This window comes from Cervus elaphus, chromosome 8 (assembly GCF_910594005.1).
Source record: "Cervus elaphus chromosome 8, mCerEla1.1, whole genome shotgun sequence".
In the NCBI taxonomy this organism is placed as follows: domain Eukaryota; kingdom Metazoa; phylum Chordata; class Mammalia; order Artiodactyla; family Cervidae; genus Cervus; species Cervus elaphus.
Genome location: NC_057822.1, coordinates 10,193,746 through 10,219,074, shown reverse-complemented (window position 1 = coordinate 10,219,074; position 25,329 = coordinate 10,193,746). Strand labels below are relative to the sequence as shown.

The 25,329-nt window shown below is 54.8% G+C and overlaps 1 protein-coding gene and 1 long non-coding RNA gene across 7 annotated transcripts in view; one reads left to right on the top strand and one right to left on the bottom strand.

Moving 5' to 3' along the window:
• Positions 1 to 4,353, top strand: part of AHDC1 (AT-hook DNA binding motif containing 1) — a 64,984-nt gene extending 60,631 nt beyond the window's left edge. For all 6 annotated transcript variants that reach the window (XM_043909408.1, XM_043909406.1, XM_043909405.1 and 3 more), the window contains one exon: positions 3,743 to 4,353. The gene's annotated coding sequence lies outside the window, so the exon portion shown is untranslated. The remainder of the gene's footprint in view (positions 1 to 3,742) is intronic.
• Positions 4,354 to 5,694: 1,341 nt separating this feature from the next.
• On the bottom strand, positions 5,695 to 11,107 carry LOC122698423. The gene is made up of 2 exons (XR_006342331.1): positions 10,580 to 11,107; positions 5,695 to 5,885 (listed from the first exon to the last, which is right to left on the bottom strand). It is a non-coding gene; the product is annotated as an uncharacterized LOC122698423 (long non-coding RNA).
• Between the last annotated feature and the right edge of the window lie 14,222 nt (positions 11,108 to 25,329).

The window sequence follows — 25,329 nt, the reverse complement described above, 5'->3', positions numbered from 1 at the left end:
ATTACCTGTGGGTGACACCTGTCCTGACACAGGCATCTCCAGTTGGGAAGAGAGATGGGTGTTAGGGGGACATATATAACCTCCTCCCAGGACAGGTAAGGAGTGTGAGGCTCTGAGAGGTGAGCGATACACACAAGGCCACACAAGCTGGGTGGGCAGCCATGGATGTAAACCCCACTTTGTCTCACTAGCATCCCTCCGTGTGCCCAGCGGTGGGGGAAGCAACGGAGGGTCCCTAAAGAGGGAATGACTGGCAGAACTGGCGTTGAAGGAATGCCTCTGGTCACTGGTAGGTGGATTCTGAAAAACTCTGGAGCAGGGAGAGCCACACCCACCCACGCCACAGCCTACCCAGCCCGTTGGAAGCTTCATCCCTCATCAGTGTCTGGGTCCAGCCTAGCTGAGGGTATCCCCATCTGCCAGGTGTGCTTTGGGTCTCCTGATGGCAGTGTCCTCTCCACATTTAAGGGACTCACAGGCCAGACTTTGCCTGAAAACCTCAGGGGATGGATCACCTTTGGGCAGCTGTGGCTTGTCTCTGACCCCCTTGTCTTTGGCACATTATCTCAGTGCCTAAAGATCTTCCCCATTCCCTGTTCAACCCCCTTATTTTGTATAGAAACTGAAGCCAAGAGAGGGCAAGGACTTGACCTAGGTCACACAGCACATCAGTCTCTCAAATTCTCACACACTCTTTGCCTTCTGTTCCACTGTCATATTTGATGTTGAGACCCCCCTTTCTGGAGGGTAGAGACTCGAAGGTGGGGCTATATTTTAGACTACCTCTCCGCTGGTTTGCTTGAGTGAATGCACGAACGTGTGCTCCTTTTGCCAGGGAGAGCAGATCTCTGGACAACCTGGTTTATCCGTGGTCTTCAGCATTTTAAATTCCTGCTCAACTCAGCTCTCCCTTGGTGCCCCCAGTGCCAGCCCCCACTGACAGGCAGAGGCCACTGAGAGACCTGGCCCCACAGACCAGGTAAAACTGCTGGAGCACCAGGCTCCGTGGAATATAGCTCTGCAGCCCTTCATTATGGAGGTACTCAAAGGTTAAGTCTCGTGAACAACGGCCGGTGTCCTGGGGCGCTAGCCGCGTGCTGGCATCGGGATGCCCAGGAGGAGCTCGGAAGGGAATGACAAGTGCCTCAGTAGCTATGGTAACAGGGTGGTCTGAGGAGGCGTCTGGAGGTGTGCAAGACCTGAGCTGGACCTTGACTCCCCCACTGGACGTAGACCAGTCACAGCTCCGTCATTCAGTCCCTGTATACCATTGACCCCCGCGTGTGCTGGGCGCCCTGCTCCGAGCGAGTTGGAAGAGTCAGTCTCTCCCACCAAAGCTGGGTGAGGTGTGTTCCCTGAGCCCCCCAGGACTTCTCTTGCCGTACCCCCATCTCCCTGCCTTGTGATCCTCTGGTTTGGGGGTCTGCTTTGCTTCCTTCTCTGCCCTGGGAGCCCCTCCTGAGCAGGAACCAGATCCGTCTTCCTCTTTTTGTCCCCAGTGCCCAGCTCTGGGCCGCCTAGCCCAGCAGCATTGCTTCTGGGCCGGGGCGAGTCGCACCTAGTGAGGTCAAGGTTCTACATGGCCACAGCACTCTGCCTTCCTGGCTCAGAAGCCTCTGGTTTTGATTCTCTCCCCATCCCCCACCCCCCCCACCATCCCCCAGATTCTGGCCAAGTCATGAAAGCTGGGGAGGGCGGTGGGAGGAGGAAGGTGAGACAGCGGTGGCTTAGCAGAGGGTGAGAAAGCCTCCCCGCTGCCTGGCCGCCGGCACCACGGGAATGGTTCTGGCAGGAGCTGCCTGCTGGGCTGAGATCACCATGGAGACCTGGCTTGGAGAGGGTCACTGGCAGTGGCTAAGGGCTGGAGGGGGGCGGGGGCGACAGGGATTTGTGCAGAGGCTCCCAGCCTGCCCTGGGGCCCGCAGGGGAAGCAGGGGAAGCTGGGGTTCGGTACAGTTTGCTTGTTAAGTGGTTTGGAGCTGCTCGTCCTGAATCTCCCCCTCACTTGTCACCCCAGTACACCATATCTGTCACCCCAGCGGCCGTTCCTTAGCTTGGCAGCTGTTCTTCAACTGCAGTAAAGCTGTCTTACAGATAGATGCCCCCAGCCCTCCAGCAGAACCTGTTCCCCCCACCCCGTTTATCACTCCCCTAACTGGAGTACTGGCACCCACCCCAACTGCATCCCTGGTCCCCATCACTCCAGTTGTGATACACCTGTCACCCTAACAAGCACACCTCTTACCCCTACGGCTAATTTTCCATCCTCCTCTCACCAGCAGGAGACCTGACAGCCTGACAAAGACACAGCCCTCCCACTCACGCCTCTGCAAGCCACCTGGGCTGATGCACCAGGATGGGATTCTGTCCCACCTCCCAGGGGTCCACCTGGCTCCTCTGGCCCTTGAGGGGAGTCCTGGCAAGTCCAGCCTCAGGACAAAAGTCTTCCCCGGGGCTGACTGCCCAGCAGACAGCAGCCGGGGCTGAGCAGAATTTAAATGTGGCCCCATTGGAAAGGGAAGCCAAGAAACAGGACAAGAGAGGAAAGGCTTTCAGTGGCTGCTGGTGGTGGGGGGAGGTGGGGATGGCTCCCTGAGGAGTCTCAAAAGGTGGTTCTAGCACCCCCCACGCCTGCCCGTTAATTTCAGTGGCATTTCACTCACCAAGTATAGGAGATGTGAATTTTAGGGCTCTGAGAAGATGGAGCCCCAAAAGAGCCAGGCTAGTAACTAGAGGTCTTGAGAATATCACCTCTTCCCCACTGGACATCTTCCTGCTCACCGCAGCAAAGCTGGGGGTCTGGATAGGAAATCAGGTCCCCAGAGCCCTGCAAACATAATTAGGACCATCTAGGGAAGTGGGTGACTTCATATCTCTAGTGTCTGATGATTGTAGGGACTGGGGAAGTTTCTGAGCTTCTGGAAGGCAGGGGCTGCAGGCAACACAGATGCTATTGTTGTCTTTTTTCCTTTATTCTGACAGACTTCCTCATCACCTCACCTCTGTAAGGAACAGAATGGCAGTGGTAGGGAATGGGGAGAAGGTTGGATTCGGAAGAAATTAAAGCCGCAGTTCACACCTGTGCTGTGCTAGGGCCTTGTCTTCCCATTATGTCATTCCTCAGAACAGCCTCAGTAGGAGGAATTATTAAACTTACTGTTACATTAGGAAATTAAGACTTGGAGAGCCTAGCTGGCCCGGGCCCCAAGAGTATAATGACTCGTGCTAATTAGTATCACTTATGATGCATTTATGGACTAGGTGTAATCTGCCTCAAACCACTGAATTTTCCCAACAAATACACAGGATAGTTCTGTTATCCCCTTTTTACAGATGAGTAAACTGAGGCCTGCAGAGATCCACTGACTTGCCCAAGGTCATAGAGCTATGAAATGGAGGTGCTAGCATTTGAGCTCAGCTGTGTCTGACTCAGGAGCTCGAGTTCTTAACAGGTTGCTCTGCCTGAAACTCCACCTTCTTATCCAGCACATCCTTTATCCCTCAGTGGTGTGGGCCTTGGGCACACATCTATCTTACCAGTGGGGAAATTGAGCTCAAAGCAGGCTAGAAGCAGGCCAGAGTTTCATGAGCAGGGCTGTTTGGAATTTTCTGGGAGGAGAAACAAGGAAGTTCACTTCTGGGTGAACTGGGTGGGGGGTCCTGCTCTTAGACTCCCTGTTCTTGGAGCTCAGAGTCTGTCCCTGCCACTGACTTCTGCCTCTTCTCTTGTGTTTCTTTGCAGCTTTCAGAAAACCAACGCCAAGACCCCTCCCAGCGTCCACATCGTCCTCCTCTGCCTGCCCCTCTGCCTCCTGCCGCCCACCCCCCGCCCGCACCCCCTGCAGCCCTGTCCCTTGCTCCCACCCCTCCTTGTCCATCTCCTCCACGCAGAAGCCGAAGGTGAGCCCTTTCTGCACAAAACCAGCAATTGTAAATACTTTTTAAAAATGTACAAAACTTAAAAAACAAAACACAGTTTTAGAAAAAGACAAAAAAAAGAGAGAGAGAGAGCGCGCGCGTGTGCAAGAGGTTGCGAGCGGGGCCTCATGGTGTCCAGAGCCCCTGCAAGTATGCACTGAGAAATTTATCTACAGGTCGTTTGACAAAAATGAACAATATCCTATTTATTGTATATACTGTTTTATTATAAATCGTGGATTGTATATTGCATTCTGTAAACCTGCTGTGGTCCCGTGGTGTGCAAATTCGCATGGTGGGGGGGAGGGAGAAGAACCTCTTGCGGGAGCTTTTTTTTTTTTCTTTCTTTCTTATTTTTCACTCTTTTGGGTTTTCTCTTCTGTTGTTGTTGTTGTTTTCTGTTGGCAGGACACACCCAAAGATCCAAGTTTGTATTAAAAAGAAATGAAAAAAAGCAAAAAAAAAAAAACAAAAAAAACAAAAAAACAACCTCGTGTCTTGTGAAAGGGGGTGAATGAGGGTGGACAGAATGGAAGGGGTGTGACAGCTGGGGGTCATCACCGTCCACCGGATCCCTGAAGAACTTGAAATACCTCCGCCACGTTCCCTCCCTCAGAGTTCTTCCTTCTGCCTGACATCTGTGTCACTTTTGCATCTGGGCCCCTCTCTTTGCACACCAGGCCTTGGGTCTCCCCTGCCTCTGAGCTCCTCAGTCTTAGCCCCAAAGTTTCCTAGGCCCTGATGCATTCTGTCCCAGGTCCAAGGAGTCTACCTTTTATAGCTTCATTTTGCTTTAGGTCCTGGGTCTCCCCTGATTCTGAGACCCCTATTCTCCCCCAAGTCCTAGGTTTCGTCTCCCTGAGGAACCCCCATTATAAATCAGGTCTTGGATCCCCCCCTGCTTCTCGACCTCCTCCCTCCATCCTCAGCCCTGGGTCTCTGACTCTAGCCCCTTCATTTGTCCTGTGTCCCCCCAGCCTTTGGGCCCCACAGTTATATTCCGGTTCAGGATACTTGTCTTTGAGACACTCAATCCATCCTAAGGGCAAGAACCCTTGTGGTTCACCCCGTTTCCCCACAAGGACTGGAGCATCCCCTGTTTGCCTGTCCCCTGTTTATCCTAAGGCCTGGGTCGTCTTTGTCTCCAGCACCCCCCTCTCCCACTTTTTTGCCCCAGCACACCTTCACCCGCCTTTGCAAACTGCAGGGTTTGACTAGGCCAGTGACCCCAACATTTCTGCCTTCCCCTGTCTTTCCACCCTGAACCCCAAAGGCCAGGTCTGGATTTCCTCCCAGCTTCTGTAAACTTTGGAAAAAGAAAACTCCTAATCCTGAGCCTATTTCTGGTAGACCTGGCAGGGCGAACTGTGTCCCACCCCCTGACCTTGACGAGCTCTTGGCTGCCCTTGACCAAATAATGCCCACATTGGGCTGCTTGGTCCTAAGCAAGCAGCTTTTCCCATAGCCCCAGTTTATATTAAAGCTCTGCTCTGTGTCCCTCCCTGCTGAGGCTCAAGGTGACCCCCAAGGGACAGCTCCATACCACCTGCCCCCCACCCCACCCAACCAGCATGGCCCAGGCATTGGGAGAGTCAGAGGAACCCTCGATCTGAGAGAAGAAGATAAACCCCCAACTTCTGGGCATCCCTGTCTGAAAGAAGACGCCGGAGGGTTCAGACGGGGGCAAGTAACAGCCCCCAAAACTTCAGTCTCTGTGCTGGATGTGAAGGTTCATTCTCCCACCAAGCCCCCCTCCTTTGCAGTCTCAAGACTCACCCTCCTGCACAGTGAGGACCCAGGCATCAGGCTGCAGTGGGGTGGGACTGGCAGGGGTGGTAAGACCTGGCGAGGGTTTCCTGGAGGCCGAGACCAGGGTACGAGGCAGAAGAACCAGGGAGTTCCCAAAGGAGGAAAGAGCCAGGGATGGAAGCTGCACGTGGCTAGATCGACGAGGAGTAGACACTAGTCTGTTTGGGGAGGAAAGAAGGCTTTCACAAAGTCACCCCAGGGCTGGGGGCGGGGCGGGGGGGAGGCTGGTTGGAAGGGGTGGGTGGGTGGCCTCAAAGGGACCAGCGGGGGAGGCCTTGAGATGTTTGTTTTCAGCCCCAAGAGTCGCCTGCAGGGAGAAAATGAGTACGTTCATTGGCTGCTGAGGAAGCAGAGGAGACCTAGGGAGGCTGTCCAGGTGGGGCAGGCTGGGTAGAGGGTGGGGCCCCGGTGAGCAGGGCTGAGGGCCAGGGGGAGGGGGGTGCCGAGGGGGAAGGGGGTAGTGGAGGGCTTATTCGGTGGAAGGCATTGTAGGGGCTCAGCGAGAGGAAGAAGGACACAGAAGGGTGGTGTGCCCGGGAATTGGGGTGGGGGTGGGGAGGGGTGGCCCAGGAAGGAAATGGGAGTTGAGGGAGGTAATTATAGCCCTGCAAGGGGGCTCTGTAACTTGAAGAGGGCTCTGTAGGAGGGGTGAGGTTTCACTGAAAAGAGAGGGGCGCCCAGAGAGGGATGGAACCCAGAGAAGGCCTTGTGGTTTCCGGGATGGGCGGGAGGCTGGGTGAGGAGGACCGGGCCTCCTTGAAAGGTGAAAAGGAGGCTCCTGGAGCTCAGGAAGTGGAGGGGTCTCAGTCTAGGGTCTGTGGCTTAGTCTGGGCTGAGGGGGGCGGGACCTGAGGTGTATTTGGAGAGCAGACTCAAGTGGAGCTGCCAGGGCCAAGGGCATGGCCCTTGGGATGGAAGGTTTTCTTGGCCCTTGGGCCCTCAGGCTTCTGAAGGAAGGGGAGCAGAGACCCTGCTCAGAAGTTTGGCCCTTCACAGCCACTGTCCCACACCTGATCCCAGAGTACGTCAAGGCAACTTGGCTCCTAGGTATTTGGATTTTGCCACTGTTTATTAAGGCCCTCCCTGAGGCTTTTTACTCCTCAGGACAATCTTTGAGGTAGAGAAAAATATTCACCTCATTTACAGATGGGAAGACAGATTCAGAGAAACAAAGTAACCTGTCCCAAGATCCCACAGGAGGTGGCAGAAGTAGGTTGACCCAGAGTCTGACTCTGAACCATTGCTTTTTCATAACAAAGGGAAAAAAGACTTGCTTATAAAATTCATCCCCAAATTCATTGATTCTGTGATTAAAAATTTAAATAATAGAAGTAAGGTCAAGAAATAATTATATAACATTATGTACTAGTTACTGTTCTAAACTAGATCTATAAACTCATTCCATCCCCATGACAATCCCATGAGGCTGTATTGTAGTGATTATCATCCCCATTTTACAGACAGGAAACTCAGGTACAGACAGGTCACTTATAAAGACATCTCAATGAGGAACTAGTGACACCACCATTGAAACCCAAGCGATCTTCAGGAGTCTGCTTCACTATACTGTTCAAAGTGAAAACCCGCACTACCCCCATTCTTGGTAATAATCCTGACGTCAACATTTTCGAGTCCATTCATCTAGATCAGTGGTTCTCACCCCAGAGAGATTTTATCTGTTGGCCTGGGTGGGGCCTGGACATGGGGATTTTTAAAAGCTCCCCAGGTGGTTCCAATGTGCAGCCAAAGTTGAAAACCTTGAATCTAGCTATTGTGCTGAATGTTTGCACACAAGCAGCCACCTGTGTGCACACACCTATATTTAACGTGTTGTCCAAGGTGTGCATAAAATGCTCTCTCGTGTGTACACTAGGGTACCCGTCAAGTCTTTTTCACTGAATGGTTGTAAATTACCATGGGTTCTCTCAGTGACTGTTAGAGACACGATGTGAACACATTCATTCAACCAATATTTCTTAAGCATTTACAAGATTCCAGGCACTGTCCCAGGCACCTGGGGATACAACAGTGAACAAGACAGATGGGGTTCCTGCCTTTGTGTGTGTGGTCTGATGGAATTGACACATTTGGTCTTCTGTCTTTCCCTGTGGGTGCCAGGGGACCCCTTCAGCAACCCCTTAGGGGTTGCTGAAGGGTGAATGGCAGGCTGGGGGAACTTACGAAGGTGAGACCTGTTGTGCGCATGGTGGATCTTCTGGCCCTGTGTATAGATGAGGAGAGACAGGGAGACTGAGGGCATATTTCCGGGTGTGAATGAGTGTGGCTGACTGTGTGGCATGTGTATGAAGGTGTGCATGATCTGGGCCAGGGAAAATGTGGACAACAGTGTGTGTGTATGTGAAGGGGGAGGTGTGTGTGTGCCTGTGCCTTTGTGTATATGTGTTTGAGCGTGTGGTTGTGTCTGCCCTCTTTGTGCCTGTGGGCCTGTATGTTCCTTAAGGGCTGTGTGTGTGTGTGTGTGGTTATGTCCGTGTGTATGCCCATGGCCCTGGGAGGGCCGTGTGCAATTGTAGGCACCAGCCAAGAATAGCACACAGATGGTAGCACATGCACACTGGAGCACTCGCGTGCATGTGCACACGCACACACGCATGCACACACGCACAGCCAGCTGCTGCAGGAGGAGGCTGGGTTCCAGTCCTAGGGCACAAACTCTCAGGGCCAAGAGAATTCTGCGTTGGGTGTGTGGAGGAGGCACAGCTGGGGCTGGAAACTCTAGAGCGGGAGGAAGGGAGGAAGAGAGGGAGGGAGGCTGGGGAGCCACATCCTTGATCTCTGGTCTGTTTCAGCAGTTCCGGACTTGGTGCTCTGGGTCTCTGTGTGACTCTGGGTCTCTCTAATGTCTGAATCTTGGATCTCTGTTTCTCTCTTCTGTGTGTAGGGCTCTGAGGCTGATCACATGACTCTGGGTCACCACCTCTGCAGCCTGCTTGGCTCTCTGTGTCCCCTTCCAAGTCTCTCTGTCTCTGCCTCTCTGCCTGCCTCTGTCTCCGTGTCCTTCCTTGTCCTTGCTAGGTGGGAGGAGGGGGCCCAGTGCTCAGGGAGCAGGTGTCGGCTCACTCAGGCAGCAGGGAGTGAAGTTGAGGAGGGCACAGAGCCAGGAGCTCCTGGACACAGAGCCACCCTCCAGGACACAAACTCGGGGCACTTACAGGAACACATGATGACATACATGGAGAAGTAGGTTCTGGAGGACATACACACAAGTACACCGTTCAACACACAGCTGCGCCCCACCACACACAAAGATGCCAAACACCGAGGGTCATGTGCAAAGAAATCACACGTACACACTGACAAATACTCATCTAGGCACACCTGGATATACAGTCACAGGCACATGGCCTTCTTCCCGAGGAAAACCCAGGGCCATGGGCATACACATGGACATAAACACACACACGCCCCTTAAGGAACATACAGGCACACAGGCACAAAGAGGACAGACACAACCACACGCTGAAACACAGATACACAAAGGCAGACACACACTCAATTACGCTGGGGCAGTCACACTCAGAGCCACAGACAATCAGGAGTAAGAAGGCAAATGAGCACAGGCAGGCAAATACCCTCAAGGACAACCAGACACAGAGGAACAACAGGCGCGCTGAGGGACACACCCAGGCACAAGCAGATCATCCTGAGGTACACTCCCCCCCACCCCGGGGCTCACTCTGGAGCACCTGGGGACACGCCCACAGGCGGCGGGCGCGGGGACCCGGCGGCCCAGCGCACCTGGCGCCCACGGCTCGCCCCCAGGCGCCCCCAGGCGCCCCGAGTGTGCGTGCCCGCGCGAGCGTGCCCGGCCCGCGCGCGCCGCCACCTGTGGGAGGAGAGGTGCGCGCTGCGCCCGGGGCGGCCTGGCCGGCGCTGCAAGGGGGAGGCTGTTGCCATGGCGCGACCGCATGCTAATGGGGCGGCCGCGGGCGCTGCCCCGGCCCGGCCCGCTCCCTCCGCCCGCTCCTTCCTCCCGCTCAGCCCGGCCCCGAGGCTAGGCCCGCGCACCCCACTCCGAGAGCCAACACACCCCGCCGGCCTGGGGCCTGGGGCGGTCGGGAGGCTCGGGGATGCGGGGGACGCTGCGGGACCCCCAGAGGAGGCCCAGGCCGGGTGAAAGGCGGCGCGGGGCGAGGGCCTGGGGCGCTGCGGGGGCTGCCTGGCCTGGGCACGGGCACCAAACGGGCACTGGCAGCTGGGAGCGCAGGTGCTGTCTTGGAAACGGGGGGTCGGGGGGGTGGCTAGGAGGGGGTGGCTATCCTGGGAGAGGGGGGAAATAAAGGGGGGATTTAACCCTTTCGTTGCCAGAGGGTCCTCCAGCCAGTCTTCCCCAGGCTTGACGGGGAGGGGGAGGGGACTTGACCAATCGCTAATACGGTCTGCACCCCTCACTTTCCATCTGCTTCCAGCATCTCTCCAGTTCTGGCGGGGGGCATCAGTTACCTTCCCTCCAGTCCTGCCCTTGTCTGACGGGTGAGGAGGGGGGAGCGTGAAGGAGTGTGCTGAGGACTGGGGGCCAGCGGACAGCGGCACCAGAAGGGTTACACCTCCCCACACCTTAATCCCAGTCCCAGAGCCCCCCTTTCACGCAGCCTTGACCCCCTACCCTCTCAGCCCCGCTGTCTTAATTGGCATGGAGGGGGCGTGGCCGTATCCCGGGGTGGGGGGAGCCAGCAAAGGGTTTGCAGGTAGAAGCAGTGGGAGGTGGGGGCTTAATAGAGGGGGGGAGCCAGGCGGTTGCCTAGCAACCCCACAGCTGTCTGTTGACCTAGAAGAAGCTGCGCTGTCTTGACACAGCTGGTGTTTACATGTAACCGAGGCTCTGGCTTACCGCTTGCTCGGAGGAAAGCTGAGGCAGTGCCCTGGTGGCAGCCTGGCCTCGGCTCCCGGCTGTGGTGGGCTCCGTGCCTGGGTCCTGACTGCCCTCTTTCCTTCAGCTCCCACCTCAGTCCAGGGAGAGAGGGTGGGAGGGCAGATCTCAGAGCTGGAGGCACTGGGGCTGGGGGCTGATAGACACACACACACACACACACACACACACACACACACACACACATTCACCGCATGAAGCCGGAGGCCTTCAACACAGAAATGGTGGGAGACTGAGAAAGGACTGAGGGACAGGGGTGCTCAGTTTGTGCACAGATTTCAACCCCACAGACAACTCCAGCATTTGCGGGAATGCATGGACACACAGACCCCCGAAATCAAGCTGACAGCAGGCACACACGCCGGCACAGAGGTGCCCGTTGACAAAATGACATCCAGGCAGACACACACAGACACACGGAAACAGAGTCATCAGGTGGCGGACACCCCAACACACAGACACACTCGCGGACCTCTTGATACAGAGGACAAACAGGCACTGACCATCTGATAGAGACACACACTCCAACACACCGCCATGCCGAATTCTCCGTGTGGTAACACTGGCAGCTATCACAGCACCACAGTTCATTCCAGCCTAGAGTTTGCAGGTCTGCATTATGAAAGAAACCCAGGCTCACATACAGAGGAACATTCACACAGGGGAACATCCAGCTCCCCAAACTTCCATTGATTGCCCACAAGGTTTAAGGCAGGCCGTTGCTGACAGCATGGACATAGGCGAAGACACACCCAGGAACGTAACATGTAATGGGACACAGGTCCCTGAAGAACCACGGGCCCTGACATGTCCCGCCCGCACCCACACAAACACCCGCAGCACAAACACATGCCTGCCTGGGGTGTGAGCCGAGCTGAGGCTCCTCCCTGCCCACAGGCCCTGAGAGGAGCAGATGTGCCCTGGGGTCAGAGGGCCCTAGTGGCTCCAAGACCAGCTCCAGATGAACCCACACAGCCTGGGCTGTACCCTTGACCCTCAGCGCTAGGGAGGAAACAGCACCAGCTCGTTCCCCGGGAGCGCCCCCCCCCCCCCACCAGGCTGAGGGGGAAAGATATAGCCCATCCCCAGAACCCCTGGTTGGAAGCTCTGTCCTCCCAAGTCCCCGCCTGGACTGACAGGGGAGACATGGTCCTGCCCACAGGAGCCCTGGTCAGATGGAGGCTGTATTTCCCTCCCAGGCACCTACAGACACAGAGACACACATACACCCCAGCATGTGGCAGCTCCCGGGAGGTTCTGGAGGGCTTCCTGACAGAGGTGAGCCTGGGGCCTGGTTTGGGAGCCCAAGAGGAAAGGAGGAGGGGGTGTGCTGAGGAGGGCCTCCTTATCTTACCCCACACCCGCCCCCTCGCCCAGCAGTTCCTCCTCCCCCCAGGGCCCAAGGGGCCTGCTGGGGCCCCACAGCCCCATCAGCCCAAGCAGTGAGCAGGAGGAGGAGAAAGGATATTTTTAGCTTCTCTGCCACTGACATTTCGCAGCAGGCGACCTGGGGTGAAGCTGAGTGAGTGCTGAAGGCTGGGAGAAGCCGCCAGCGCCTTCCCGCCCCCGTGCACATGTACACACAACTGTGCACGCACACAGCCACATCCCCCAACACTCCCAACGCTCACCGAAGGGGCACAGCTCCAGGTACACAAGTTATGTGTGGATCTAGACACACACACACCTGTACACCCACTTGGTTCACAAGTCACTTCAGCCTCAAACTGCACACACCTGGACAACACCAAAACATACCTGTTCACACACTCAGATACACGTACACACAATTCAGACATACAACACACTTCCCACGCTTAGCCCAGCATGCTCACATTTGCTCATCATTTAGTCAAGAAATAGGATCCAATGCCTACTGTGTGTTGAACACTATTCTAAACACAAAGGGTACCATGAAGGAAACAGACCAAAATTCCAGCCTCATAGAGTTTACATTCTGGTGGGGGAATGTTTGACCATAAATAAAAAATAGACAAAGTACCATTTCAAGAACCACACATTTAACCCAATCCCCCAAAATGTACAACCACATATGTGAACAGCTCCTTCACATTCACTGTCCCACAAATACACACAACTGCACACACCACCCTTAGTCAAGACTCACACACACCACTCCACCTTGTACCTCAAAACAATCACATATGTGTACACACCTGCACTCATATGCAATTATACACTTCACATATAAATACGCAAACACAATACACACACACAAATCCAGCCACACACACACACTGCACATAGCCATACAAGTACTTACCTGCGTACACAGAATACAGCCTCCACAACAGCTTGTAAATGCAGGGCCACACAGCCTCCTTCACATACCCAGCACACACACACACACACACACACACACGCATACAACCTCAGGGTAAAATTCCTCTTCCTGCCTAGAGCAGACACACACATGTACACATTCCCACAATCCTCCCCCTACCCAGTGAAGTCCAAGCCTGTGTGCCTGTGTTCACAGGTGTACACACAGTGTCTTATCATGCTCACAACGTCACATACACACCTAACTCCCAAGCTCCAAAGAGGCCACACACCCAGGTTCACACCCACCCCGTTTTCTCTTAAGGTGAGTCTAGTCACTGCACATCACACTTGCCTCTGGAATTCTGCCCCCAAGATTCCAACCCTACTGACCCCAGGGTTTTGGGGGTTGAGTCCAGGCCATACAGAAACCGAGCAAGGGACAGGACTCCCTCAGAGCTCAGACTCTGCCCTTGGTGCCCAGGCTGGAGGTGGAGCCAGGAGAATCTAAGCTTCTCAGATCTGCCACCAGGCCCCTCCCCACTTTGCTCTCCTCCCCGCCTCCCTCTCTTCCTCTTTTTTTTTTTTTTTTTTTAATATTTTTTGACTGCACCAGCTCTTAGTTAGGGCATGTGGGATCTAGTTCCCTGACCAGGGATCGAACCCAGGACCCCTGCATTGGAAGAAGCATGGAGTCTTATCCAGTGGACCACCAGGGAAGTCCCCTTTATCTCTTCTTGAGTTCCTTTCCTTCTCTTTCTCCACCTCCCCATCCCACCACCAGTAGCCCTTGGCCCAGAACCAAACTCTCCTTTTCTCTTCCAGGTTCTGCTGCCCCAGAGGGTATTGGCGCCCTTGTGATAAACAGACGGACTAACAAGCAGACAGACTCATCACTTGGGACAAAAACAAAAGCAAAAGCCAGAGGTCATTGTTGTATCCTGAAGAACTAGGAGGGAGAAGCAGCTCAGTGGGTCACTGGAAGGCTAGGATAGGATGGACTGGCCCCTGGGCCAGCGCGCACGAGGCAGAGCGGGAGCCCTGGGTTCCAGGTCTGACTCTGCTGTGTTACCCTGGATCAGCTGCTGCCCCTCTCTGGGTCGCTTTTCTGCTTCTAACAAAGAGAGAGCTGCAGTTGGTGATTTCTGAGGCAACCAAGATTCTCAAAGACACTGCAGCAGTTGTATAATGTAACAGGGAGGGGGCCCGGGAGCCTTGGGAGTCTGATTAGAGTAATAAGAGGCCCCTCCTTAGGGGCTGCCCCCACCCCTGCAGCCTCCTCCCCCTTCTAGGCCTGGGCTCTCCCCTGGGTTGAAGCACCTGAAGCCAACAGCACCCCCTGCCCCCCAGTACCTATAAACACATGTGCTCCTCTAAGCCTGGGCCACGTGTTTCGCCTTCTCTGGACCTTCGGCTTTCCAGGCTTGTGTATTTAGGGGCTGACACTCGGGCTCTGTGCCGGTGAGCCGGTCTATGTGTGCACTGTCTGTCTGTCTGTCCAGCTGCCAGCAGCCTTCAGGCGCCAGGAGGAGAGGTGGGGGCAGGGAGGGAGGTAGCGTTGACAAGTTCCAATGTCTGGCTTTCCCTCCTGGAAACCCCGAGCTGGGGCTGGCCCCCCCTTCCCTTCCTGTCTCTCTCGCTCAAGCACGTCCCTTCTAAGAGCCCCTCTCTGCAGACACCCCCAGTGGAACCAAGCCCAGATCTGCTGCCAAGAAGGCCGACATTTCTTCGACTTGCCACGTTAAAGGGGCCTGCACAGGCACGCACTCAACCCCCCCCCACGTCCTCCTCCTGTGCACATTCAGACGACCCGAAACACACAAAGACACGGTTGGACACAGCGGCCACCTGTGCACACAGGAGGTAGCACATGGAGCGCATCTGACCCCGGGCTCACAGACAAGTACAAACACAGCCATGTGCTCCCCCCCTACACTCAGCTTACCACAGACCCCGAAGCACGCCGTTTCCAGCACGCGGTGCTCACAGACACGCATAAGCACAGTCACACACAGGGCCTTGCCGAGCAGAGAAACAAGTGCAAACCCATAGCGTATTGTCTCCCTGCACGGCACAGCCGCTGCTACCATCACGGCTGCTGCAGCCCCAGCGGAGGCAACCCCAGGAACACAACACCCGGGTTGCCTGTTCTCTGCACACACAGCCCAGCAATCGACGGTCACACACGGTCATCCTCTGCGTGACCAGAGATAACCACGCTTACAAAGCCTGCTGGGCACAGAGAGACACTCCGTGCCCATGCCCTGGACTTCTCTGTTTCACTGTGTCGTCCCGGGACCTGCCTCAAATCCCAGCTGCAAGCATCCCTCCAGTGTGCACACACAGTCACCGTCCCCTGGGCACACACAGAGGAGCTCAGACTCACAGTATCATCGTTATCCTCTTGGACACGATGACAAATTCACAGGGGGCCAACACACCCAGACACGAGGTGAATACACAGACTCAGACACGCATGCTGAGCCTTTTATGCACACACCAATTCCTTGTCACTAACAGTTGTTGTCTTGTTGTTTTCCCTCGTGCTTACACAAACAATGCAGTGGTTCCCCCCCCAACCCCGGGTCTCACAAACCAGCAAAACTCAACACACACAGCATCGCCTGTGCACACTGAGGCAAACACAGACTCATACCAATCACTCCCAACATGCCCCCCCCGCCGCTTGCACACACAAGCATGCACACACCCACGGAGAGACCCAGCTGTCTGAAGCTCACACACAGAACACACCAGCCCCAGGCCCGCAGCCCCAGTCTCCTGGCCTCCCTTTCTTGGCTGGTGAGGGTGGGGAAGGACTGGGAAGGTTGGGGGCTGGCTCAGCCCTTGTTCCCTCCCTCCGCCGGCTGGCTCGCTCCTTCCTGTCTGGCAGAGTCAGCCAGCCCAGCCGAGCTCCGGCAGCCCTGGCTGTTCTGGGCAAACTCTCTCAGCGGGCTGGTCTCGGCTGATGCCGTAGCAGCAGCAGCAGCAGGGGCGAGAAGGCTGCGGGCGGCTGCCAACGTGGCAGACGGCGGGCAGGGCGGCAGGAAGGAAGCTGGGCCCGTTCTGCGCCCACTCACTGGGGGAGACAAAAGCCAAGGGGGCTGGATGAGTAGGCAAGGCAGCTGGGCAGGGGGACTTCATGCCCAGCCCGGGCTCTGGGCCCACATTGGCCCCAGACTCACTGGGTGACCTTGGAGAACTTGCTCCCCCTCTCTGATCCTGTTTCCTCCTCCTTCAGTGAGTGAATAGTCTGCTCTGGATGCTTCTTCCAGCTCCCAAACCTTGTATCCAATGCAGGGCAGAGAACTCAGGGGAGGGAGAGGTGGCTTCACTCAGTGGCCTCGGGCTAGTCCCTTCCCCTTTCAGACACTTAGCTTTTCAGTCCAGCAGTTAAAAATCCCTCCCCTCTGTATTGCTGTCACCATTGACAGTACGTTTTCATTCTACAAAGGTAGCAGCATTTTCCAGATAAGAAAACTACGGTTCAGGGAGGTCAAATGATGCACCCTGAGTATGGCAGGGCTGGGACAGCAGCTCAAGGCTTCTGATTTAGTCTCTAAAATCGATGTTGCCTCCTTTATCTTCCAGACATCCCACACCCCCCACCCCAGCTGCCCCTCTGAGGCCCTCCCACCCATGGTCTTACCCTCCCAACAGGGCCCTGAGCACCTGGTTCTGCCCTGGGGAGTCAGGGTGCAAAGGCCAGACAGGCCTCCCACCAGCATTCCAGCTGCCAGTGGGAACACAGCTGTCAGCAGGGCCAAGAGAGCCAAAAGTCACCTCCCAAACAGGCCCACATAATTGGTACATTGTCAGCTCAGAGACAGAGCTGCTCTGGGCTCTTGGGCAAGCCCCGGTCCTCTCTGGGCCTTGGTTTCTTCATCTGGCTGCAGTGCATTGGACTAGATGATTTCCAAGGGCCCTCTCAGCTTGGAATGTTGCCTGGGGAGTGATGGAGGAGAAGAGTGGCTGGGGGCGGCAGCTGTGGCAAGGTCCAGGCAGCTGTGGGTGGGCCTCAGGTATCTGACCCGAGGAATCTGGCCTCTGCCTCACCTGCTTGCTGGGGTCACAGCTGGGCCCTCCCACATCTTTGCAGGATGGCTGGGTGGACAGACAGATGGACAAACAAAGGTATGAAAGAGAGCAGCAGGGGAGGAAGGGGGAAGGAGACCCTCAAGCAGTGCTCCAGGGGCTGAGCACCCCCATGGAGGGAGGAGGACAAAAGGCAGAGGGAGCACCCCCCCAACCCTCCTGGCCTCCTTTGTTTACTGGACAAACTCCTGCTGCTCACTCTGCCCAACAGGGCAATCTGTGGGGAGGACAAAGGTGGGACACATGATTACCTGAGTGGGGTGAATGCTGTGGAATCAGTCCTGGGGGCCGTGGAGGAGACACCCAGGTCAGCTGTGGGAGTGAAGAAAGGCCTCTAGGAGTTGGAGGATTCACAGGTATTGCGCTCAGCCTCCCAGGATACATCAGAGTAAGCCTGGAGACGTGTGTGCCTTTCTTTTTCTTTTTTTTAATTCTACCACTTTATTGCTACCAACCCACTTCCCTCCACCCTCGTGCACACATGCTCAGTCATATAACCCCATGGACTGCAGCCCGCCAGGCTCCTCTGTCCATGGACATTTCCAGGCAAGAATACTGCAGTGGGTTGCCATTTCCTTCTCCAACGTGTGTGCCTTTCAATGTGAGTCTGTGTGGGGTGCAATTGGTATCCCATTTTACAGATGGGGAGGTCAATGCTCAGAGGTGGCAAGACGGAGCCAGGCCTTACATCCTGGCCTGCCTGACTGCAAAGCCAGAGTTGTTTTGCGTGTGTGTGTGTGTGTGTGTGTGTGTATGTGCGCGCTGTGCCACGCAGCCTCCCGAAGGAGTGAATTGCTAATGGTGGCATTTCAGATTTCAGATGTAGTGACAGCAAACTAGAGAAGAGGTTCTGGACAGATGGCTCCCAATCGGGTCCCTGCCTCGGGCTAGCAGAGCAGAGGCTTGTCAGGGCAGGCGAAGCGCCCCGTCCGTTCCTCTCCTGTGTGGGATGCAGGCCGGTCCCCCCCACACACTCTCCCCACCATCCCCCTGCAGCCCTTTGGCCCTGCCTGGGTGACCTCCATGAGCTCAGCTTCCCAGCAGCTCAGCGGAGGAGTCAGCCAGGGCAGAGGCTGCCTCTGCCCTCCCTACTTGGCAGTGCCAAGAGAGGTGGGGCCGTGGAGGGCGGTGGGGGGATTGCCTCCCAGCCACCAGACCTCCAGTCCTGTCCCCCAACTCAGGCGCCCCTGGGGTGTGCTACGGCAGACCAGGCTGGGACAGGTGGTGCCGGGCTGGGGCACGCTGGTCAGGCCCGTCCCCGTTGCTGCAGCCTTGTTGAGCTGCCATTAACAAGTGGCCGGAGGTTGCCTTGTCTCCATGGAGACCAGACAGTCAGTGCGGCTCTGGGGTGAGGGCCGTGATTAGTGAGTGTCAGCTTTGCCAGCCCTGCTCTTCCCACCACCCGCCTGCCGCTGGGCTCAGAGACAACAGGCCTGGCCGGGGGTGGGGAAGGATGGGGAGGGGGCTCTGGGGCCCCCACAGGCATGGGGGCTTCCAAGCCTGGCCCTAGGTACTGTCTTTGTCTCAAATCCTCCTCCCTCCCTCCCCAATCCATCTTCCACACAGCCCCCAGGGTGAGTCTCCTAAAACACAAGCTGAATCCTGACACTGCCTCCCTTAAGAACTTTCCATGGCTCTCCATTCCTTGGAGGCCAAGAGTCAAATTCCTTATCATGGCATTCAAGGCCTGCCTTCCTTCTTTCCTTCACTTATTCCTACTAAAAAAAAAAAAGCTTGTTTTGAGCACCTACTGTGTTTCAGGAAGCCTGCCAGGTACACATGTGGTCCATGCAACAAGGTGACAGAGGAACTTCCCATCTATTGAGAAAGACGTACTACAAACAAAATCCAAATCAATAGATACCTGATGACCACTCTGCAGAGGGCAAGAAGGGCATGGAGCGGGTATGCGGGTAGAGTAATCTATAGGGAGGCCAGCCTGCCTAGGCGGGCTCACAGTGGCCTCTCTGAGGAGGCACCATTTTGACCAAGTCACAAGACATTGATGGGGACCCAGCAGTGGGGAGACAGCGGGGGGAGGGCATTCCAGGGTGCAGCCAGCCCCCAGGGCCCCATCTCCTATCCTGGCCCCCCTCTTCCCCTACCTACTTCTGATCCCACCCATGTTTCCTCTCTTGGTGAAAGGCAGCAGGCTATCAGAGGGAGAAACCTCTGAGTTATCGCCAACTCTTTCTTTTTCACCCTGTGCTCACTTCTCATCAATCGTGCGTCTTGTCAATGCCTCTCGCTCCTCTCTGCACTGCAGGCCCCATCATTTTCACTTGACTCTCACACCTGCCCCCTAACGGGCTTGTCCCTTCACTCACGGGTTCCGTCTTTCCTCTGCTCAGGGTTGAGCGCCCTCTATGTGCTGGGCCTGGTGGTCCCTGAGCAGGTGATCGCTCCACCAGAGTTCAGTCACAAGTCCCCAAGAGGAGGAGGAAGACCTAATCTAGGCCTGGCCGGGGGGTGCCCAGGAGGGCTTCCAGGAGGAAGCGTGGCTAGACAGAGACCAGAGGGAGGACAAGGATTAGCTGGCGAAGGGAGAGGGGAAGACATTCCATGCAGAGGAGAGGGTGCCCCTGGGGGCAAGTGGGAAGGAAGAGGTCAGGGCCTGATCTGCAGGCTGCTGGGGGAGCCCCTGGGAGACTTTAACCCCCAGGGCATAAGCTCAGATCCGCTCCCCAACATCTAGTCTCTCCCCTTCCGGTTCATGCTCCATCCACACTACAGTTAGAATCATCTTCCTAAAATAGGCACAATCATGTCCCTTCCCAGCTCTTAAAGGCCTGCTCTGTCCCCGGCCTTTTAAAGTCCAAACTCGGGCAGCAAGGCACTGGAGGCCCTTGAAACCGCCTTTCCAGCTTCATTTCCAATCACTCCTCCCAGCTGACTCTGCCCAGCCACACCCAAACAGGTCATATCCTCCTGGTCTCTGGGGACTTGTCCCTGGAGTGCCTTCCCCCACTTCTCCAGGTGAAGTCATCCTTCAGAGCCCAACTCGGATGTCCCCACCTCCAAGAAGCCTCTCCTGATTCCTGTTGCCCAACAAAAATAGATTTCTCCTCTCCGCCCCCCGTTCCACTTAATTACAGACGGCTAATAGTCATCGGATGCTTCTTTCTCTATGCTAAAGTGAAAGTCACTCAGTGGTGTCCGATTCTGACTCTTTGTGACCCCAGGAAGTATACAGTCCATGAAATTCTCCAGGTCAGAATACTGGAGTGGGGAGCCATTCCCTTCTCCAGGGGATCTTCCCAACCTAGGGATTGAACCCAGGTCTCCCGAACTGCAGGAGGACTCTTTACCAGATGAGCCACCAGGGAAGTCCCTCTATATGCAAGCATTTCATGTTCATGATATTATTTCATCCTCATGGATACCTTAAAAGAAAATATCTTATCATCATCTCCATCTTACACACATGAAACTGAGGTTTGGAAAAGTTAGGTGACTGGCCCCCTTTCTAAAGGTAATAAGAGAGAGAGAGAGCTGAGGCTCAAACCCAGGAAGCTGGGGGCCACAGTTCAGTGCTTACTCCTTAGTCCACCTTGCCCTAGTAAGGTTTCTAGCCATGTCTCTGTCTTCCCTTGGAGACTAGCAGCACTCAGAGGGCAATGTCCAAGTCTGATTCATCCAGGGTCCCCAGGGCCAAGCATATGGCTCTACGTATGGAAGGGGTGTGCAAATGTCTGTAGACGGAATAAATGACTTCAGTCAGAAAGCTACTACTGGGTCTTCCCTGGTGGTCCAGTGGTTAAGAACTACCTTGCAATGCAGTGGACCTGGGTTTGATCCCTAGTGGGGGAACTTAGATACCACGTGCTGTGGGATGTGCCACATCTAGAGATTGGCCACTACTAAAGAGTCCCCTGTGTGGCAATGAAAGATCCCAGGTGCTGCAACTAAGACCCAACACGGCCAAAAAAAAAAAAAGAATGCTACTAGAGGGCGGTGAGCGGGCTCACAAGGCGGGTTTCTGAGGGTAAATCAAACTGTTCTATCCTGAGTGGATCTGGTCATCATCCTGGGACCACACCATGCCCAGTCTAAATCTGGCCCCTGGTCCAGCCCCAACAAGAGTCTGCTGGTGACCTTGGGATTCCTATCCTTTGGCTGGCAGCCCCTTTGGGATCTGACAGATCCAGCTTTGAATCTCAGCTGTGCCCCTAGATATAGCTCTGTGACCCCCAGGTAAGAGGGGTCTTACCTCTCTGAGCCTCAGTTTCTTCATCTTCAAAATGGGCTCAATAGTGCCTGCTTTTCAGGGCTGTTGCGAAGAAAATGGATAGCAGCGATTCTTACTATTTCCCAAGGGACTACTACAGGCTTTGCCATTTCTTCTTAATTAGTTTGATCTTTAGGCCCAGGCAACCAGGGAGGTAGGAACCCCCACATTTCAGAGGGTCTACTTTCAGCCTCCTCTACTGGCTCCTTCCCTCACCGAATGAAGAGTCAGAGAGAGGTCAAGAGGCCATGCCTACCTGAAGCCCACCTCCACCCCCTCTAGACCACCTCTGGATACCCAGATCCTAGAAGCCCTTGAACTAGGTCCCAGAACCTGAATGGCCCTAGCCTAGACCCAACCCCACTGCCAGGGTAGATTCCTAGGCCTTTGAGCTGGCCACGGAGCAGCTGATTGCTGGGGACTGATGACCAGAGCTTGAACAGGCTGATGTGGAGGCAGGGAGGGGATGTGAGAGAGAGGCGTCCAGTGCACTCGTCTTAGGGGTCAGCTCGTCCTGACTAATATTCACATATGACCTGAAAGGCAGGCATTATCAGCACCATTTTAGAGATAAAGAAACTGAGGCTTGAACTAGAGGAGCGACTGCAAAGTCTGTTCGTTTTGCTGCCTCAGAGGTGGCAGTGATTTATATCTAAATGCTTTATACCCACTGCCTCACTTAATCCTCACAACAACCCTATGCTTTAAGTAATATAATCATTCCACCTTACAGATGAGGAAGCCGAGGCACAGAAAGGTTAAGGGATTTGCCTCAAGTCACACAGCCCACAAGCGGCAGAGCTGGGAGCTGAACCCTGGCAGTCAAGCTCTTAACTCTAGGCTCTGCTGCCTACTACCATTTGCAGAGGTAGAATTCAGTGCCTTAACGTGGCTCCCGATCGCTCTGCCTCAGCCATCTGTCTGAGGAATGGGCTTCATTGAAGATGCTCTGAGTGCCCCCTGGTTGTAAAGCCAGGAAGAGGCAGAAATGAGATCCAAGCTGAAGGGAGGGCCCTGTGGAAGGAGATGGACTCTGCTTCTCATGCAGCTCCAGGATAGCTAGGCAGGGCCCTGGGGACGGCTCCAAGAGATACCCCTCTAGCCTGAGCTCACAGCCATGCCCTCCTTTGCAGCCTGCGCCCTGAGAAGATGGCGCTTTCCCAGGGCCGAGGCAGAGGCAGCAGCCCCCCGCCCCCGCCCCCGCCTTCCCCTTCAAGACTCAGCTGTGGGGTGGCTGCCCAAGTTCCCGCCTCTCCCACTCCCTGGCCAAGTTGCTGCTCTGTGGTCACCTGGACCCAATTTCCTCCTTCCTGCCTCCTCCCATCTCTGGGAAGCACCCTGGGCTGCCCTGCCAATTTCCAAAGGCTTCTCCCCCAAGAAGCCATCTCTGTCTTCCCTTACCGCCACTCCCAGGTCTCCTACCCTTCCTGGGAACACTCCAGCTCCTCCCCTCCAGCCCCACACGTAGAGAGAATCACTTCGACTATCAGCCCATTTTCCATTTGGTTCCTGGCTGAACACTGGGTCCCCCTGGCCAGATTGTGCGTTCCCTGCGCTAGGGTGGTTATCACATTGTGTGCTTTTCTCTCCCCCCATGGTGCCTGGCAAGGGAGGAGCCCGGAGCCAGTTTCCTGTGCTCCAGGAACTGAAACTTAGTGCTCAGAGGCCTGGAGCCAGCATCACCATTTGTCAAGCTTTGGAGGCCAACCTACTCTTCATTTTAAGTGAAGAAACTAAGCAGACCCAGGGACAGGAAGGGATTGCCCAGGGTCACCCAGAGGCCAGGCTGGGACTCAGACCTAGTTCTTCTGACTCTTAGGCCCAGGCTCCTGATGCTCCATATGGATTAAGTTTCTAATCCTTCCAGGTCCTCATTTTCAGGCATGAAACCAAAATTGTCCCTGACAATGCATTGTCAGAACCTGAGGGGTTAATTCTGCCTCAAATGCCGTATCTGGAAAAATCCCAAAGGGGTTATTATCCAACCTCCTTCCATCCCCCCAACCCACCCATTTTATAAACAAGCAAACTGAGACCCAGAAAGCAGAAGGACCTCCTCAAGGTCACAGTGAGCTGGAGCTAGAGCTGAGATCAGGTTCCATGTCTAATTCTTCGCAGGAGAATTAAGCATCACCAACTAATTCATTCATTCAAAAATTTTGAGAGCTTAATAATGCCAAACTCTGTGCTGAGTACTAAGAATACAAGGGTGAAAAAAGACAGCCATAGCTGGATGAGACATGTGGGGACTCCTGGGTACAGAAAATGTTTAGCGTCATGTCATGATGGTCTGGGTACCGGTCACATGGTGTGTTCCATTTGTGAAAATTTATCAAGCTGTATATTTCCCTATGCGTGGTTTTCAGAATGTCTATTTCAATACAAAGTTTTTAAAGAAGACCTTCATAGGCACTGAGTTCAGAGAGCTACAGTGTGCAAGAGGAGATGAGATGTTAAACAACTAATTACACAAATAATTGTTTAATTACAATTGTGACAAGTGCTACAATAAAATAGAGGGTGCTCTGGGCTATGGAGTGGGAGGAACTGATCTAGTCTTGGAGCAGTCAAGGAAGTCTTCTCAGAGGAGGTGAGGGATAAGCTGAACTGTCAAGAACTTCCCTGGTGTTTCAGCAGTTTAGAATTTGCCTTCCAATGCAGGGCACATGGGTTCAATCTCTGGTCAGAGAACTAAGATCCCACATGCCATGGGGTAATTAAGCCCATACCCCACAACAAGAAAAGCTCAGGCACTGCAGTGAGAAGCCCTTGTAGCCCAACTAGAGAAAGCCCCCATGCCACAACGAAAGACCCCGCGTACCACAATAAAGATCCAGTGCAGCCAAAAAATTAAAAAAAAAAAAAAAAAGAAAAAATGAGTAGGAATTAGAGCAGGAATGAGTCTCAGCCCCTACCTGACAACACACCATGATCAATCAGGGACCTAAATGTGAAAGCTAACACTATAAACTCCTAGAAGAAAACAAATGGACGTACCTTCAGGATCTTGGGATAGGCCAAGATTTCTTAGGCATCAAGAGCAGATGGGGAATAGCATTCAAGACAGAGAAAACAGTATGTGTGAAGGCCCAGAGGAAGGAAGAGGCAAGGTGTGCTGGAATGAACTGAGAAAAGGCAGAAGACATGGAGGCAGTGAGAAAAAGTGCACGAGGAGGCAGAAGCCAGACTACCCAGGACTTTATGGGTTGGGTTTGGAGTTGGGACTTTATCCTGAGGGTGCTAGGCCCCTGAGAGGAGGGTTCTGAATAGGGGGAGTGGCAGGAGTGGCAACTGAAGCAACAGTTGGGGGATAACCTGACCTTAACCTGGGTTTGCGAAGAGTGCTACCTCCTTTGATGTGTCTGGGATTGCAAGGGATTGCCTACACAAAAAGAGAATAAAAGGGAACACTCCCCTTCTTCCCTGCTCAGCAACCAGACAAGGCCAGGCTTGGATTCTGCTTCCTTGCAGATCAAGATGTAGTTTTACAACCTGAAAAGTCACTTCAGGCAGGTGCCAGGATGAGGCGGGGCATGGCAGGCGGGGACTCGGGCTGTGAGGCTCTGTCCTGCAGGGCCCAGCCCTGGTCTTGGAGCAGCTGGAGCCTGCCAGCTCCCACTCACGCCCCAGCTCTGGCTATAGCCCCACCTCACCCCTGCTCAGCACCTGTCCCTGCTCCCCACCTTCTCCCATCTCCTCCCTCAGAGGACTGCAGAGGCCCAGCCGGAGGCAAGAGCGCAGAGGTCAGGGGTTTCTTCTACCCACTTCCACTCCCACTCACATACCAACATACCTGTGCCAGAGCTGGAGTGGGACTCAGGCAACCAGGTCCTAGCATCACTCAGGCCTCCTGCCTGCAAGGCACTCAAGAAAGGCACTGAGGGACTTCCCTGGTGGCGCAGTGTGTAAGAACCCGCCTGCCAGTGCAGGGGACACAGGTTCGATTCCTGGTCTGGGGAGATTCCACACGCTGCAGAGCAAGTAAGCTCTATGGTCCTAGAGGCGGAACTTTTGAAACCCTCGCGTGCCTAGAACCTGTGCTCTGCAACCAGAGAGTAATGGGTGCAATGAGAAGCCTGTGTACCCTAAAGAAGAATAGCACCCG